The sequence below is a fragment of the Podarcis tiliguerta genome (assembly GCF_965153285.1).
Source record: "Podarcis tiliguerta genome assembly, chromosome: 14".
In the NCBI taxonomy this organism is placed as follows: domain Eukaryota; kingdom Metazoa; phylum Chordata; class Lepidosauria; order Squamata; family Lacertidae; genus Podarcis; species Podarcis tiliguerta.
Window position 1 is genome coordinate 49,915,613 of NC_139547.1, and position 17,331 is coordinate 49,932,943.

A 17,331-nucleotide genomic window follows, 5' to 3' on the forward strand; every position below is an offset into this window, starting at 1 on the left:
GGCTGTGTCTAGACCTTCCCTTGAGAAATTTATCTAATTCCCCCATTATTAGCTAAGCAACTGACCATCACAGCATCTCCAGGCAATTAATTCTGTAAGTTAATAATGCATTGTGTGACAAAGTAATGACTTTTGTCTCTCTTAAGTTGGTGGACCATCAAACATGCCTGCAGCACATACGACCCAAGTTATCAGATGTGCATTTTGCAATTGCCCTGAAGCAACAGACTAGGTTTGGTTCCAACATGATACAAGCTGTGGACATGCCGGGGCTACCCTTTCTTCATATTTAACCTGAGGGACAGTTGGGAAGGCATATGTGACTGCTCAAGCTTATCAAAGACACATGGTGTTCCTGGCAATGAGCCGTTGACACCATAAAGAAATGCAATGTCATAAACCCTTCAAGGAAATCTAGATGTTGTAGGATGAACAGTAATACAAGATATTGTTGCTAAGGGATGGGAATTGCAGGGGGGGACCACACAAGAACCAATGAGACATCACAGAATATGGCTGTGCTTACGCAAGAGAAACATTACAATATATGCCAAATGTGACCAAATAGAATAATAGAATTGTAGTTGAAAGGGACCATGAGGGTCAGCTAGTCCAACCCCCTGCAATGCAGGAATCTTTTGCCCAGTGTGGGGCTTGAACCCAGGACTCTGAGGTTAAGAATCTCATGCTCTACCAACCGAGCTATTCCAGATTCATGAGGTGGTGCAGGGCACCTGATTCAGCCTAGGAAAGCTTGGGACAGTGGAAAGAGAAGGAACAACCAATAATACCCTGGAGAGAAACACTTACTTAAGGAATAAGGTGTGAGACGGATACACTGATTTCACTGAAGACTCTAAATGTAGGCATTTGTTGCAAGTTTGAAGTAAGAAAATCCTAAGCCTGATCCCCAAACCATATTTCCCTGCCCCTCTCCCCTCCTCTCATTCCCCATATTCATTATTAATACAGCTACAAATTTGCACTCTGGTTCCTGAAAAATTAATTTGGTGATTAAAATTTCAATCCCTGCAGTATATAAGGAGTTCAAGCAAGTTGTATTTGCCATTTTATAGTTGGAGAGAGGGGGTGTTGTACACAGGCACTGGAGTGCAACCCATTTTGGTGCTCGCTTGTGCAGTCTTCTCTCACAAAGATTAAACTCAGAGCAAAAAACTTTGCAGGGGTGGGCTGCTTTTCAGTGTTAACCTTACATTGCTGCAGTTACTGCTTCTCCCTTATTGCCACTTGGTTACGAGAGACAGAATCCTGATTGCCTCCAATACTGCACAAAGTTGAGCGCTTGGCCTAAAAGGAAATCCTGTCCCAGAGCTTCTTGTTCACAAATCCCGTAAACCACAGATATTCAGGTCAACAAAACCTTCGTTTAGGACTTCGTGAAATGCTGTGACAGTTTATATGGGAATGGAGAGCAACATTGTTTTCTCATGTCTACTGAGGGTTGTTATCTTCGTTGATTTTATTTCTCTACGGTGTAACAAGGATTATGAGGTATCTTTATTTATTAAATTTATATACCACCCTTCATCCAAAGAGCAAAGGGTGGTTTACAATCTAAAAACACAAAAATACATACCATAATTACAAGCAAAAGCAATATTCCTGCCAAGTGTCAACAGCAGGTTCTATTCTCCCACTAGAAAATTAGCTACCACCACTCAATGCTGTTTCTCAGTTATAACCATTTCTACTATTTGCTTTGCGGGACAAAACATACAGGTACCCTGAAACACTAGCATATTTGGCAAAAAGCAGCTTATTTGGGAGGGGGGAGAAACACATACAAGGAAAGGGTTAAATCCCCCCTCTCACCCAGCACCATGGTTACAATCTGATTCAGGCTGTAGTATGACTATTAACTTTTTTATTTGTGCACCTTTTACATCCGAGCTAAGTTGCTGCTTTAAAGAATCCTGCAGCCAGAGCTGGCCCCAAGAAATGGCTCCCCCATTCTTCTCCATGTCAGCCTGACCTTCCATCGCTATAGGCACACTGCTTTGCTTGTTTTATATTGCCTGACACTGCCCAGCACCTCATGGCAGTGGCAGCAGACAAGCAGCCCTCACGGCTTACAGGCCTCCTGCAACAGAATTCCCCAACCTATGCCCTGCACCCAGGCACCTTCCCTCATCCCTGACTGTTGGCCATTCTGCATGAGGCGCATGGGAGTTGGAGTGCACAAACATCTGGAGAACACCAGGTTGGGAAGGCTGAAATGTGAGGACAATGCTTCATACTCATGATACACACATGTACTCACACACACCCAGATAAGTAATTCCAAAGATATGCGCTCTCCCAAGACTTAACTCAGAGAAGGGCAACACGGGGGAAGATGCAGGAGAAAATGTAAATGTTCAAATAAATGCCTTGGAACAGCCTCCTGGCTTTGCCCATGATTTTGTTCCTGGGCTGCTGCCTTCCTGCAGAGTAAGGCAAAATTAAATTTAGCATTTTACAAATAAATAGGTTAAGGCTGAAAGGACACTATTTAGGAATTTACTGCTTACAGCGACCTCAGAGATTATAGATCCACCACAGTCTATTACCCCGTTTCCATTCTGTTCATCTCTCTCTGTTACAAAGTGGCCCTTTCATCAGGTCTTTCTCTGTCCCAGCATCAAACTATCATCTCTCTAATGGATTTAAGCAAAGAGTAGCATCGTTGGACTTATTTGACTATCCTGCCAAAAAACCCAAGGACATCTCCTCTTCCTTCCCCACTGCAACATGATTAAATACTTCTCCGACAGAAGGAATGACAAGGTCTGCTTGCCTTTTTCCGAGAGAGGGCAACAGGCAGATACATCATGCTCCCTCAGCCCAGTGTGGGCTTTGTGTTATTGTGCTATTAAAGAAATGTTGATTGCACGAATCTGCATCCACACCGTGATGCATGGCTGGGGTCATGCTGTGAACAACAAACGTTTTATGGACCAAAAACTTTTTTATTTTTAAAGGAGATGAAAAGTTGCCCAGTTCGCAATGTAGAAAAGAGGAAACATTTATCAGGTTGTTATCTTAGCTGAGATCAGATATAGTTTTTACATTTCCCAAACCAGTGCCTTCCAGATGTTTTGGACTGCAACTCTGCTCATCCCTGACCAGCGCCAATGCTGGATTGGACCAATGGGAGCCATAGTCCAACAACATCTGAAGGGCACCACGTTGGGGAAAAGCTACTTCTCAAGATCAGTTTCAGAGCAGAGCACAGGACCAAAGAGCCAGAGAACCCCATTCCTGAACTCCAGCACCATAAGTGGTGAAGTTTATTAATTCATTATTATTATATATATTAAATTTGCATATCTTGGGGCAGTTCATACCGTATTTTTTAATTTATTAAATTCTTATATCACCCTTCATCTGTAGATCCATAGAAGAGCAGGATGAGAGCAGGAAGCAGCTTCCCCTCCCCTCTCCTACCCTGAAATATGGAGCATGGGAGGGAACCCTCTACCCCCCTCGGAGGCACACCCACCCCGAGCAGCAGGGGTATACGCTCTGCCTCTGGTCTTAAAAACCTAAGAGCAGCCCAGCTGGATAGTCCAAATGCCCAACCAGCCTCATTCCTATGGGAAGCCCATAAGCAGGACCTGACAGCAATATCGCTTTCTCCACATGTGTTTCCCAGCAAGTGACATTCAGAGCTAGTACATAAATACTGTGGCTAGTATAAGGTTACCAGATGTCCCCGTTTCCCCGGGACAGTCCTTGGATTTACAAATCAGCCCCCATACACAATCCATTGAAGTTGGAAAGTGTCCCCGGATTCATGGGAAAAAATCTGGTAACATGGTAGTAGCCACTGATAGCTTTATCCTCCATGAGTGTGTCCACTCCTTTTGTCTGTTTTCCCTATACAATTTCACAATGAAGACCATGAGGTCACCATCCAAAAAGATTTCCATTTACATGAGGTTGCATTCTTTGCATTGCATTCATTGCATTATTCCTAGAATTTGTGGTTGTTGTTGTGTTTATCTTGCTTTTAACTGGGAGGTGCCACCTCTGTGATTTATTAACATTCTTTCAGTAACAAAGCATTAGAAAGACTGGTGGGGAAGGAGATTCCTTTCCAATCATCAGCCAGTAAATCCTTTTTTAGAGCAAGCAACACCCATGTCCTCAAGTTCTGATGAAAGCTTTTCTCTTTGGCATCTGCCTTCTGAGCGCATGTAATATATATGCAGCTTCCCACCAAAGATACGAGGATTTGCAAATCCATACCCTGCAATGATATGGCACATTATACATGGATCAATGGTGCATTGTGACTAAGCCCTTCCCTCCCCACCCCACTTGGTCAAGGCGCGGATCATGAAAATGCAGTACAAGCAAGCTCAGACTGATAACACTCTGTGATGTGCTTCCAAACATCCTCACCATTCACTGGCTCCCAATAAAGAAGTGACAACTTGAAATCAAAGGAGAACATGCACTGCAGCAGCATTTAAAAGTGTATAACTGTTGGAAACCATCAGCGTTAATAACCTGGATCCTTTGGTTCTACGCTATGCTGTTTCTTGTGGTTTACGTTACAGACTTAAAAGGCTCCTAGGGCTATGAGATCATCTCCCCACAACCCGGCACCAGGGTGACGCCACCAACCCAGATTTCTATGGTTTCCCAGGCTGCTTACATGCTGACATCTCAGGAGGCACCTGAATTGTAAGCAAAGAAAGAAGGTTTTGCCCTCTTTGGCATGCTTACAAAGCAGATGCATTAGTCTCCTGGTTCAGCTTGAATGGGGCTCTTGGAATTCCTTGGGCAAAGCAAGTGGGGCATCGAGTGGCCCTCATTTGCTCACCTCTGATCCAATTGCTTTGCCTGCCTGCACACACTGGCACAATGGTGCATTAACCATCTTCCCCTTCCCATCCCTGACAAGAGTGTAAGGGCCATCTGCCACAATCTTCAATAAGAATGGCTCCTTCTCTCTACAGCAGCCAATTCAAATTAAATAATGATGTTTTAATGAGAATGGGAAAAAAGAGATGAAGGGGAACAAAAGCCCTGACTTGGGAAGAGCAGCAGCAGGCTTATAATTAGGTTAATTACTATGATGGCAGGGATGAGAGAGACAGATGCTGGACAAAGCAGCAGAAGGCCTTTAGTCAAGGTGGATCACGACTATAGTTTCTACTTGCAAACAGGAAAATTGCAGCATTTGCAGGCAATTGCTGAAAGCATACAGGATGGATCTGTGAAGAGGGAGGCTCCTAGAAGATGCTTCTTGAGAAACTCTAAAACTATCTAGCATCCATTACAGGTACTTTATATGAGAGTGCCTGTGCCTCTGTCTGACTTGCTCTGTTTTGTCCCTTTGCAGGTAAAGATTACCTTCTGATTTCAAACTTAAGAGAAAATTTGCAGCAGGTATGGGAAGCCACCAGCAATGTTGTTGGATTGAAGCTCTCACCAGACCCACTGAAGGCCCATAGATTTCCCACCTGTTTTACAGTGAGGTGAAATGGACTACCTGCTCACAGAAAGATGCTGCTATATATTTATTTAAGCAACACTCATATTCTGCATTTCTGTCCTTAAAATAATGAATTGTTTTTCTTTTAAAATGCTATTTCAACTATCCATTCTATTTTATCAGCTGCCAGAGCATCATGGGAAGAGAAAAAAAATACATTTATGCACAAAGGAGAGTTTATGGTGGTTAAGGGTTCTCCATTATTTCAAACTGTAACCCTTATACAATCTATCTGATGTGTGTGCATTTAAAAAACTGGTAAGTATTTGGTTTGAAACGCGAGCTAAGCAAAAAGCCCCAGAGAACTGAATTCTCCTCCACCAAATAAAACAAAAAAAAAACACCAGTTCCATAGCAATCACAATGACACCCATGCCAAATTTTCTTGCACCCCAAAGTAACTTATGGCAATGTTTTGATAGTTTCAAAATAACTAGAGTTGCAAGCAGGTCTTATGCCTATTTTTTAAAGTTAACACTGAACAGATATCTTGTTCAGTTCTTATTCCTCTGGGGCTCTGTGATAAAAGGATTATCTTTCTGTTGGGTTTTCTTTTAGATTAAGCTATTCTTTAGGAGATCAGACTAATTTAAAAAGAGGGGGAAATCCACTTAAGATTCCACCAGGAGGTAAGGAAATTGTTTAGCAAAAGGAAAAGAAACAAACATAAGACATGCATCAGGACAGAAACTGCAGCGGGAGATCAAGCAGACAATGGCTTGGAGGAGATGAAGACCTGGGTAGCAACTGAACAAAGCAGGGAGTGAGGGGGCCAGAATGCAGGACTCTGACCTCCTCTCCACAGCAGGATGTTTGGCAGACAGGATCCTGCTTGGGAGCAACTGATTAAGGCACCCTCTCACTGCCCCCCACCCCCGTCTGACCTTTCCCGCAAAATCTGATGCAGCTCATTTGGCAGAAAGGCATTTCGCTCGCACACAAATGGCATGTGCCTCCTGGAGCTGAGCAGAAACTAAATCTTTGGAAACAGTAGAAGAAAATTGAAAACGAAATATAAATATAAAATAATGTGTAATTAACAAGAATGAGGACTTAATAGAAGCCCGCAATCGCTAATCAATCTCTCCACGCCTGGCCAGTTCCACCGATGAGCTCCATTGTTATTTTTGATTGTGTGTGCAAGGGTGCGGGACGGCTGCTGAGAGAACAGCGCTCTATCAAAAATGCGACTTGAGACTCGCTGAGCAGCAGGGGGTGGGAAGAGGCAAAACATGAAGACATGAGCACAGTCAGAGAAAACCAGCTGGGGACATGCAGTTTGAAGGGTGCTCTCTCTCTCTCTCTGTCTCAGCTGTAAAGAAATAACTAGTTGTGCAAGCACCAGACCTCGAGCTTTGAAACAGCCACTCCTAAACTCTGCCCCTGCCACCTGGTCAAATACAGAGGCAGGGAGGGAAGGGAAGGGAAAAGGATGAAGACTGCAAGATGCTCGGCACTACAGCCCTAATCTTGCAAATAATAGCTCCAAAACTATGCACTTGAACGTTCAGGGGGCAAAATCATTTCTCACACTGATACCCCACTCTTCCTTCAATGGTCATAGTGCCTTCTTCTGATTTCAGCTGCATGCCTGATATTTCCAAGCATTATCTAAAAATGTAAAACAACTAAGATGTCTGCAAACAGGAATATGCTGGTATAGTCATCAAGGAGACAGGAATGAGTGTGACTCCTTCTTAGTGTTGAACTGGAATAGTCCTAGAACTACACCACCCTGCCTAGCAATGGGGGGACTGGTCACCCCACTCATCACTCACGTTCTCTGTTGCTAAGCTCCATTTCTTCAATGCTTCCTGGTTCCTTCCTACCTAGAGTTATGTTTAATACAACATACATGAATGGGAACATGTCTATCTCAGGCACAGGGCCTTCTGGGTAGTGGTGCCCACCCTGTTGAATGCCCTCACACCAGATGTCAAGAAAATAAACAACTATCTGACTTTTAGAAGACATCTGAAGGCTGTTTAGGGAAGTTTTTAATGTTTGATGTTTTATTGTGTTTTTAATGGGACGCAGGTGGTGCTGTGGGTTAAACCACAGAGCCTAGAACTTGCCAATCAGAAGGTCGGCGGTTCGAATCCCCACGATGGGGTGAGCTCCCGTTGCTCAGTCCCTGCTCCTGCCAACCTAGCAGTTCCAAGGAGATAAATAGGTACCGCTCAGGCGGGAAGGTAAATGGCATTTCCATGCACTGCTCTGGTTCGCCAAAAGCGGCTTAGTCATGCTGGCCAAATGATCCGGATGCTGTACGCCGGCTCCCTTGGCCAATAAAGTGAGATGAGCACCGCAACCCCAGAGTCGGTCACGACTGGACCTAATGGTCAGTTACTTTACCTTTACCTTTACCTGCCCTCCTTGATTGTAGCTTACTGGGAAACACCTATTAGTCATAATTTGCAGATCAGGATATCATGGCAAACAATGCTCAGCACTAAATAGGAAGAAAAGAAAGGGAAGCCAACTGTGGAAGGGAAACAGGAAAGGAGTGCAAGAACCTACATTTTGGGGGGGGGGGGTGGATCCTCCAAAACACTGACTGAACTAAACCAATGTCTACTGAGTTCTCAAAACACTCTAGACTGCAAGAACTATTAGTCAAAGATTTTACTCTTCAATCCAATGTGAGGTTTCCTACCAAATTTCTATGATTAGGAGAACCACTGTGAGCTGTCATAGGGAAATGGCTGGCCAGAGTCTTGGACTTGACAAAGGAATGTGACCAGCCTCTGATAGTCAGATGATGTGTTCCTACAGGAGCCAATGGTTAGGTGATTTCTCTAGGAAGCCAGGTCTCATGCTTAAACTTTCTGAATAGGCAAAAACAGACCTTTCCCGTCCCCTAGATATCAGTGATAGGGAACAAAAGGGCAGACCACTGTTTTGGAGTGAGACAAAAAGCTAGGTTTTGGGGTTCTGTAAGCTAGCAACATTTTGGGGTGCTGACTACTTCTGGAGATCTGATGTGGAGCAGTAGTTTTGGCTGCCTGTGGAAGTATTTAAGCTTTGCCTCCACCTGAACTCAAATATTACAACAGGCCACAAGGCTCCAAAGTCCTCCTCCCTAGGAAACCAAAGGGAAACCAAAACAGGAGAAATGCTGCATGCCTGGAACTTCTCATCGCTTGGAGAAGTACGGAGATCATAAAAATATGTAAAGTTTAGGTCAGACTGCTTAGAGAGGCAAGCAGGTCCTTGCTGCAATCTATTTCCCCAGCCCTTTGAGACTTGCATTATGAAGGAATCCTACTGACTCCATTACTAAGTCTAGACCAAGTTTTGCACTTAAAGAAAATATTAAAAACTTTATAAAACAAAAGCACATTCTCAGCACTTTACTTCTGACTCCCACTTTAACCTCCTAATTTTATTTTCCATTATATTTTCTAGTAAGGGAATAAATAACTTTGTCAAAAGGAACATCTGAAAAATGAGACCTTGGGTAAATTTATCCAGGGGGCATTTCATTCAGGTTCCTCTAGGTAACACAGGGCTTAAAGATGGACACATATATGCACACGCTCTCTCTCTCTCTCTCTCTCTCTCACGCACACACACACACTTGATAGCTGCAACTATATATATATTGTCTGTCAATCACAGAGGCCAACATTTCGTAAGTCTTTTCCTTCTATGCCTGCAGAGGCATCCAAGGCCTACATACATACTGCCCTATGCAGTTCATTACTTGAGGTCCCAGCCAAGTTCTCAAGCCAAATCCAAGTCCCCAACAAGTGGTTTTATTAGCTCTTTTTAAAGGCCTCTGAGAGTGCACTTCTGCATCTGACTTTTGCTTCCTGCTACACAGGCTGAAGCAGACTAAAATGAACACACCCATTTCTCTGGCCAGAAATCAATATATTTAGAAAGGCAGTGTGACCAGAGACATCTCAAAACATATATCATCAGATACCGTATTGCCCAGCTGTGGTTCTCAGGGTTTAATAGAAGCCACTTTGTTTTAACTACTCAGTGCCCATAATCCAAACCTCTGGCTCTCCAGAGCTTGACAGCTACTAAATCCAGTTTTATGCATACATTCAAGCTTTAATTGAATCGTCACAGGCTGTACCTTTTGCATTTAATTGCTATTCGATCCTTGTGTATATATATCTTCCTTTATATCCAAGTTTGTATATTCCTGCCATTTGAGGATAACACATCTGATTAGGTAGACTCTAGTCCATGAAAACTTATTCCAAGACAAGTTGTTGACCTTTAAAATGCCATAAAGGTCTTTGTTGTTGTTGTTGTTGTTTACATGCTATTAGGAATGTGAAGACAGACTCCATTGTTGTGAATTTCCACAGTGGTGGAAATGGTGGTAATGAAGGCGTCATCTGTTTCCACTGCAAATGGCTGTTCCTTAATTTCAGCCTTTCCATACTGAGCAAAGGTAAATCAAAGAGGCAAATCGGGGAAAGAAGTGGGCATGACAGGGCCTATGATGATTTTAAGAATGCCCTCCTATGAGGCAGTGCCAGTTTGATGGAGAGTACTGTGAAGTAGCAGCTTTGAATGGTGTGAGCGTCTCCACCTCCATCGTTCTGCCCGGACACTGAGGTCCAGCTCCGAGGGCCTTCTGGCGGTTCCCTCACTGCAAGAGGCCAAGTTACAGGGAACCAGGCAGAGGACCTTCTCAGTAGTGGCGCCCACCCTGTGGAACGCCCTCCCATCAGATGTCAAAGCGATAAACAACTACCTGACATCCAGAAGACATCTGAAGGCAGCCCTGTTCAGGGAAGTTTTTAATATGTGACATTTTAGTGTATTTTTCATCTTTGTTGGAAGCCGCCCAGAGTGGCTGGGGAAACCCAGCCAGATGGGCGGGGTACAAATAATATATTATTATTATTATTATTATTATTATTATTAGAGGAATAACCTTGGGATGAGAGGAGGGGGTATTGGGGACAGTTCACATTGACATGCAAACACACCTAATTCAAAACAGTAGTAGAAGAACTGAAATGGAGACTCTGCCCTAAATTCATATTTCTCCAGAATTTCAATGCAGTTCTTCAACTAAGCAATGCATAGAAACATACAAACATTAGGGGAAAGTGTACATCAACAGGTGCACATAAGGAGAAATGAACAAGGGAACGCTAACCAATTTCAATGGGAGCTTTCTGCTTTGTTTTGTTCTAAATCAAAAACTTATGTGGAAGCCTGAATTTAAAACTGGGATAATGAGCAACTCAAACTGATGGATTTGTCCATCCCTACCTCAGCCTGTTTGGGTACTCCAACCAGCATGGGCTGATGGGAGTTGTAACTGAAAAAACAGCTGGAGGGACCAGGCTGATACATAACCTAATTTTAGACACTGCAGTATTCTGCTTGGGGTTCCAGCTGGCTCTTGCACTCAAGGAATGAGGAATTCCACACTCCCTTAAAAGTACAAATGGGTTTAGGATCAGACAAAGTGATCAGGAAATATGGGCAAAAATGACAAGGAAGCTGAATTTATATGCACCATCAGGGATGCCATGTAAAGTACGTTAGAAAGAGAAAAACGAGCCTCGCTATCTATTGCTACCAACCGTGGATGTGCCATCACAAGCTTTCCCTTCAGGCTCACACAATAAATATGCAAGTTAATGCATATTATTAATATCTGCCAATGCCTCAAAGAAGTTTCCGTGCTCTGTTAATTTTGCAGTTTTTAAATACTACTGGTTCACACTAAGAACTCCAACCCCCATAAGAAGTCAGGCTCAGTGATCCAGATTAAAATTGTATTTCAATTTGGCCTCTGTTTGGATCGTAAGACTTCATGCCCTTCAGTAGCTCCTTAAAACAAATGCAAATCAAATGTCCGGGTCTGCTCTCATTGTTAATTTAGCAGGCTCCGGGGACAAAGCTGTTGGTTTTATCACACCAGGAACTATTCAGGCAGGACACTAATAAAGATTTTATTTTACAGATGCAGCAGCAGACACACTGCAAGTAATGTGGCTTCCTCCCACACAACCACCCCTCCTATTCTAAAAATATCAGTCTTAGAGGCTTGTTTCTCAATGGATCACTATCAGATCAAAATCACTAACTGCATTAGCTCCAATACTTTTTAGCATGGAACAATGAGCATTCAAAGTACCTACAAGTTTGAAAAAAGTTACTTGCACATTTTGTGCCATAACTTTCTTTCTAGGAGGGATAGAGATTTAATTTTTTGATGAATGCCCAAAGTCCAGGGCACTTTCCAGAGGCAGCACCGTGGGTGCTGGATTGGCAACCCCTGTTATACAGCTTTGTAACTTCTTTGTCAGTTTGAACATCCTGCCTCTTCTCCCCGAATGTTGCCTTGGGTCTTGACCTCTGCTCTCCACCCCCCCCCCACCTATATGTTTGCTGCTCTGGAACTTAACCCTGCTCTCTTTTGGACTTGTGTTTCTGGCTGAAACCTGACAGACTGGCTTTTACTGCAGATCTTCCTTGAAAAGAACAGGTTATTCCTGTTTGCTAGGTCTAGAAGCCAGTATGTATCCATGCAGTTAGGGGTACCAGTTATTGCATTTTGACATTCTGAGCAGCCAGCACCCAGAAACTTCAGATTTGTCCTCCTCCGATATATGCAGGGGGGGATATTTCCAATACTAAATGGCCAATAAGAAAATGAAAGCTGTTGTAAGCCACTTTTGAATAAAATATAAGCACAACTTGTAAAATTGTGAACGTTTCTCTTCGTGAGGTTGAGTCAGTAAATAAATTAGTCCTTGTTAAAAACACACATGGAAGGCTTGTCAGAGTTCTGCAGAGAAACAATCTCTATGATTCATGTTTCAGTTTCACTGGTTCATCCACTCAGGTCCACCAAATTGTGCAGGCCAGAGTCTGAAATCTGGAAAGGAGCTGTCCAGCAGGAGCGTGGATCACACAGGAACCACAGGGGAGCTGTCCAGCCAGTCATTCAGAAAAAAAGCATAGACTTTCCCAAACAGGCAACGCTAGAAGGGGGAGCCTTTGATCATGCTTCTTGTCATCTTTGTTCCTGCAGACGATACTGTGAAGTCCTGGACAGAGAGGACTAGAAGGAGGTTGCAAGATGATGAAGATGATGACAGTGACTCTGGGAGTCTTTCTCATGGACCCAATATCCAGCAAAACCTATAGGCATTTTGGGTCCTCTTCCTTTTATTTATTTATAAAATGTATATATTTCCCTTTGCCCCTCTTTCTGTTTTAGATGGTCCATGACTATGTTACGGCAGCTGCCATCTCCGAAAAGAGAGAGACATGCCTGGTGTGTGAATGTCTCTTATAGACTGGCATAATAACAAACTGCCACCTGTAGTTTACATATGCAGTTGCAATTTTAAAACGTGTTGCACAATTAACCAGAGATAAATTAAAAATGAATTTTAACTGATTGATTCCCTAACTGAAGGCTACATCTAGTAGCAAGATTGGGAGTTGGATTTGGGGCTCAGGGCTGTAACTCTTCCCACAAAACCCATCAGGATGGCAAAGGGAGCAGGGAGGGGATGCATGAGCTTGATATCGGCTTCTTGTTCTGTCACTTCATCCTACTGATTGCTTCAGCTGGGCTGTAGAGGTGAGGGGCATTGGGGGAAGTAAAATTCTTAAGAGCCCTCCTCTTATTTAGCAAGTGGTTCTAAGAACTGGAAAGTCCTCAGTCGAATTATAAGGAAATGAACAGCTTCAGCTACTGGGGGCAGAGGGAGAAAGGAAAACTAAATAAGCACAGTCTCTGTATACATCATTGAGCTGCTTGCACATTACAGTCAGTTACATAAATGCAAGAATATGTACAACCAACTAAGACCTTTAATGAAGCAGCAACGGTAATAGACTATAGCTGCCAAAAGACCGATAATTGTAATATATTGCTTTCCACAAAATCATCTGCATCTAAAATCCTGGTGGAGTGTTTAGATGAGAACTTCTACTGCATTTAATTTTTTTAAAAAGTAGACAGAGAGCCATAAAACAGAGACGCTCCTACCCTGTATATGCACCAGCAGGGGTTCTAAAAAGCCATCTGAACCTTTCAGTATGCAGAGCACATCTGTTCAAAAGCACACCAGTGCAAGTAGATAAATAGGCAGCGCTCCGGTGGGTAGGTAAACGGCGTTTCTGTGTGCTCTGGTTTCCGTCACCAGTAGCAGTTTAGTCCTGCTGGCCACATGACCTGGAAAGCTGTCTGTATAAGAAGGTATAAGAAGCATACCTTCCCTTGACTGCAGGGTGCAGTAAAGCAGAACTAGCCCTGTAAAGTACCAGACAAAGGAAGAAAAGCCTGCTAAAGAGTGGGTTGGGAGTTATCTGGACCCATTCCAATCTGGATTCAGGCCTGGCCATGGGACTGTGTTGGCCTTGGTCATCCTAATGGGTGACTTGTACAGACAGCAGGAAATGGGGAGTGCAACCTTGTTCCTGCTTCTTGCTCTCTCTGTGCCTTTTTGCTCTCATTGGCAATGGCACCCTTCCGAGTCAGCTCTGTGGAATGGGACTCTGTGGAATGGGCTCTCTGTGTATCCTTCTGGTTCAAAAATCCAGAAAGGCTGGAATCTGTTACTTCTGGGTAAGAAGGGAAGCAGGAAATCATGCTCTGAGTCCAGAACAAGCTAAAAAATCAGTGGCACGGGAAAAGGCAATATTTTGAAGTGGGGAAATATGAGTGTCAGGGAACTGCCATCGGAGCAGGAGGAGGTGAGAGGGCTCCCGGATGATGGTGGAGAGGGTCCCAGTAGGAGGAGGGATAGCCCATGCGCTGGGGAAGGAAATCAGCGTAACACCAGTGGAGAAGGGGAGGAGATAGAGGAAGCGGAGAGGTGGCTCAGGACTCTTCGCAGGAGACAAGCGGAGAGGGGACAAGTGCTCCGTTACCCACGCCTACCGTGCGCAAAAAGCTTTCGCGCAGGCAACGGGGGAGGAGACTGGGCGTCAAGCAGCTTTTATGTTGGAAGCGGTTTAAGAAACGCCCACTAACGGATTCTGCCAGCGACTGAAGCAGCCACGAAATAGGGGCTGCTCTGTCAGAAAGGGTTCAACCATGCAAGCTAGCCAGGAGTAAAGGCAACTTACACACAAGCAATCCCTAGAACCATTACATTGAGGGAGGAGGTATTTTATTTCAAATCCTGGGCAGCATCTCAAAACCGGAGCCTGTGTGTGCGAGCAAGTCTAAGGGCATGTGTGAGTGTGTGTAAGAGAGGAGACTGGATGTACTACAGCAGCCGTGTTTGGGTGACATGTAGCCCAACTTCTTTACTGAGTGGAGAAAACAAAACAAGTCTCCAGCAACAGCGGATGTACAGAAAAGGATCTTCAGTATTCCGGTGTCACCTCAAAACAAAAACAGCCCTCACTCTCTCGGCTTCATTTACTCCAAGGCTAAGGGTTTCGTCTACCCGTAATACAATCCATGACTGAAATAACACTGCTCAAATCAAAAGTGGTACCAAGCGTGCCTGAGAAACCACACACTTTAAAACAAAGGTGAACGAGATGTGGCTGCAAGGCTGCAGACACACTGTGGAAAGAGGCAGCACTCATTCTGTTTAAGAGGAACAGAACAGGCATAAATTGAGCTTCCCCTCTTGAGCGTCTGTCCATCAGAAAAGCCATGAAAATTAAATGCCAGCAGCAGCAGCATAAACTGAAACTCGCCCTAAAGTTTATGGGTGAGCCGTGGAAATTTGCAAGGTGCCAAAGGACTTGTTTGTTCTAATTGCACTGAACCTGCTCCATAAATTACACAAGTGAGATAAGCACCAACGTTTCTTGCTTTTCAGACTCTTCCAGTTAATGACATGCACAGAAACACCCACCGCCTGTCACAGCCCAGCGGAGCACAGATGCCAGCAGTGCGGGGCGTCAGCAAAAGGAGCAAACGTTCAAATCCCTGCTCAGTCACAAATTGCACTGGCTGCCTTTGGACAGGCTGCACTTTCTCTCTCCCCCCACTGCACCTCCCCCCTCTGCAGCATGTTAATGGTTCTAGCAATGATCTGCCTCAAACCTTGTAAAGCAAACTGTGGTCAGAACGTGACCACACAGAACTCCCTTGGGAACTGCAAACTAAAAACACGATATACAGTATTTTGAAAACTAGTAATTTTGTCCGTTTCGATGTTCTGTTTGTTTGTTTTGTATTTATATTGTAAACAGCCCTGTGATTCTTGGATGATAGGCAGTATAGAAATTTAATAAATAAACAAATAAGATAAATAAAATACCTGCATGTTTGAATGAATGAATGAATGAATGAACAGAACTTGTAGCTGGGATAATAATGGTGCACAGCCTTTTAAATATCTTTTTGGAGGGGGGGTGTTATTGTTTTGTTGTTTCTGTTTTTACTATTTGTGCTTTTATCTCGTGTTTTTATCTTGTGAACCACCCTGATATATTTTTAATGAAGAGTGGTGTATAAATCTAATATAAATTTCTTCTTCTTCTTCTTCTTCTTCTTCTTCTTCTTCTTCTTCTTCTTCTTCTTCTTCTCCCCCCCCCCCCCCCCCCGCATTCTGAATGGGTAAGCAGGGGGATTTGGGGGTGAGGTACACTTCAAATCAAGGATTCCCAAATTATCATTCTGCAAAAATCCACACACCACATTTTCTATACCTCTCTTGCATGAATGTTGCTTCTTGAACTTCAGGGCAGGGAGCAAATGTTGAAGTGCAGAGAGCTGATGCCAGTCAATGCCGAGGGGTCAATTGTGTGCCCCTGGGGTAATTGGAGGACTGGCCTAGGATGTGCCCACACTTGCTGTTCTGTTTCAACTTGGCATCAAATAGCTTAGTCACACCAGTCAACACCAAGATGGCCTGGTGCATTTTGCAATTCATTTTTAACATAATTGCTTCATGGCTTTAGACCAGAAGGCTAACAATTAAGAAGCCCACAACCCCTCAGCACCATGATAAGAAGAACACAAAGGCTCCAAAATCCCTTTTACAGTATAGGAAATATTACAAAAAGTAGCATCAACCCAGGGTGCAGATATGGCTAAGAAAACTGATGCCATTAATGCCTTGGCTTAGATATCTGCTGTGGCAAAGCAGCTGTACTGCAGGCAAGAAAACAAGCTACTGGAGCAAAATGATGCCTTTAATATCAGTTTCCCAAGATGAAACCATATAACCAAACCGGCAGTTCATTTTCCCCTTCGCAAAGAATGTGAGTACTACTATTGCTTATTATCCGCAACAGCGATGTCCACAAAACACCATTGTTCTCTTACTTATTGCTTACAGAGAGCGAGAGAACAAATGAACACACGAAGGAGGTTTTCTGGAAGACAATAACAGTTACTCAGGAAACCAACACCCAAGTCTGCAGAAATATTTATAAATTTGTAAAGTAAAGGAGCCATAAAATGAGACTTTAAGAAGGAGAGGCTGTGAATCAACACCGTAATGCCATAACAAATAATCTCTGGGGGAAGTGAAGAGAAAGATTTGAGAGTAGCCTATTCCCTGACAATAACAAATGCCTCAACAAGACTTTGCCTATATGTATATTCTGATTTCCAGCTTGGTCAAAAACTCCTCCCAGCCATCCAGCTCAGTAAATATCAGAAGTGACACCCCAAAGCATTAGAATCATGGCACTGTTTGCTAAAGGGAAATGGTCAGAAATGATCCCCTTCCTAACACTAGCAATGTTTGAATTTTGCAGCAGCAGCAGGAAGAGGAAGAGGAAGAGGAAGAGGAAGAGGAGGAGGAGGAGGAGAAGGAGAAGAAGAAGAAGAAGAAGAAGAAGAAGAAGAAGAAGAAGAAGAAGAAGAAGAAGAAGAAGAAGAAGAACAACAACAACAACAACAACAACAA

General features: G+C 43.6%; 1 protein-coding gene across 1 annotated transcript in view; it reads right to left on the bottom strand.

Annotated features, from left to right (window-relative positions):
- Window positions 1–17,331, bottom strand: part of MAD1L1 (mitotic arrest deficient 1 like 1) — a 436,479-nt gene that overhangs the window by 107,332 nt on the left and 311,816 nt on the right. The window lies entirely within an intron of this gene.